At 51.2% G+C, this 2,037-nt stretch overlaps 1 protein-coding gene across 1 annotated transcript in view; it reads right to left on the reverse strand.

The window, feature by feature from the left end:
* PLIN1 (perilipin 1) overlaps positions 1 to 2,037 on the reverse strand; it is a 110,405-nt gene that overhangs the window by 80,042 nt on the left and 28,326 nt on the right. The window contains exon 7 of the mRNA XM_015563232.1: positions 892 to 1,063. The gene's annotated coding sequence lies outside the window, so the exon portion shown is untranslated. The remainder of the gene's footprint in view (positions 1 to 891; positions 1,064 to 2,037) is intronic.

Genomic DNA, 2,037 nt, shown 5'->3' on the forward strand with positions numbered 1-2,037 from the left:
TGGGCTGAGGGAGGGGTGAGCCCTCGGCCTGGGAGCCTCGGGGGGGTTGGCCTGGTGCCGTCCCGGCCTCTGGCTGGTGTTGTCACTCTGGGGCAGGTGTAACAAGCTGTGCCGTGGAAATGACACAGAGAAGACATTTGACAAAACTCAACACTCCTTCACGATAAAAATTCTCAGCAAACTAGGCATAGACGGGAACTTTCTCAACCGTCTAAAAGGCATCTGCAGCCCTAGCTGGGTTTGCTCGGTGGATAGAGCGTCGGCCTGGGGACTGAAGCATCCCAGGTTCGATTCGGGTCAAGGGCACATGCCTGGGTTGCGGGCTCGATCCCCAGTGGGGTGCGTGCAGGAGGCAGCCGATCAGTGATTCTCTCTCACCATGGATATTTCAATCTCCCCCTCTCTGAAATCAATAAAAACATCTCTAAAAAAACAAAAGGCATCTACAGAGAACATACAGTTGACAACACATTAAATAGTGGAAGACTGGAAGCTTTCCCCCTGATAGTGAGAAGAGGGTGAGGATGTCTGCTCCTCCCCACGCCTATTCAGCATCTTCCCGGAGGGACTAACCCAGCCGTGGGCAAACTGTGGCCCATGGGCCTTGAAATGAAATAAAACTAAAAAAAAAAAAAAAAAGACCGTACCCTTTTATGTAATGATGTTTACTTTGAATTTGTATTAGTTCACACAAACACTCCATCCATGCTTTTGTTCCGGCCCTCCGGTCCAGTTTAAGAACCCATTGTGGCCCTCGAGTCAAAAAGATTGCCCACCCCTGGTCTAGCTTGTGCAGTAAGAAGAAACGAAAGGCACACAGATGGTCTCTCTTTACAGACAACATGGCTGTCACATAGGGAATCTCTCAGAGGATTTATTTCTATTGCCTACCTGGCCGCTCGGGTTGGCGTCAGCACCCTGTCCTAACAGCTACTTCATGCTCGAAGCCCTCCAGCTGGGCTGGGCGGTCCCCAGTGTCTGGCTTCATGTGTTTGGGAGAAGTGCCAAGATCTACTGTTCCGCATCCTCCACGGCTTCCAGCCTCAGGGGACCGGTCGGTGAGCTGGTGGGAGAGAAAGGAAAGCTTGGTTCCTTCTCCCCTGGCATCGCAGCCCACCACCGCCCTCCCCTTGTCTCTCTCTCCCTTTTTTTTTTAAAAATATATTTTATTGATTTTTTACAGAGAGGAAGGAAGTGAGATAGAGAGCTAGAAACATCGATGAGAGAGAAACATCAATCAGCTGCCTCCTGCACATCTCCTACTGGGATGTGCCCGCAACCCAGGTACATGCCCTTGACCGGAATCGAACTCGGGACCGTTCAGTCCGCAGGCCGACTCTCTATCCACTGAGCCAAACCAGTTTCTGCTCTCTCTTCCCTTTTTTAAAAAAATAGATTTTTATTTATTTCAAAGAGGAAGGGAGAGGGAGAGAGAGATAGAAACATCAATGATGAGAGAGAATCATTGATTGGCTGCCTCCTGCACGCCCCACACTGGGGATCAACCCCGCAACCCAGGCACGTGCCCTTGACCGGGAATCGAACCTGGGACCTTTCAGTCTGCAGGCCGACAGTCTATCCACTGAGCCAAGCCAGCGAGGGCTCTCCTTGTCTCTTTATCTTCTAGGCAGGGACCTCCTCTAACACCTTCTGTAACCCTCCTTGGCAGTCTGTCTCAGGATGCTAATGCCCAGTCACAGCCAGGAGAGGCAGTGCCAACCGGCCTGGGCGCACAGCACAGGGCCCATATACAGTGGGGCCTTGACTAATGAGTTTAATTCGTTCCGTGACGGAGCTCGTAACTCAAATTACTCGTATGTCAAATCAAAAAGTGAATGAGTGAGACACGTGATGCTGGGCTGATGTTGTGGCATTCACTGAGACGTTCGCTGTGCCAACTGTCGGTGGGGTATCTGAAGTTGGCTCGTAACCCGAATTTTAGCTCGCAACTCAAAGCAAAAAATCGGCCAAGAGACGGCTCGTATCTCGAAAACCTCGTTAGTCGGGACACTCGTAAGTCAAGGCTCCCCTTTCCTC

The sequence above is a fragment of the Myotis davidii genome, unplaced genomic scaffold (assembly GCF_000327345.1).
Source record: "Myotis davidii unplaced genomic scaffold, ASM32734v1 scaffold459, whole genome shotgun sequence".
Taxonomy (NCBI): domain Eukaryota; kingdom Metazoa; phylum Chordata; class Mammalia; order Chiroptera; family Vespertilionidae; genus Myotis; species Myotis davidii.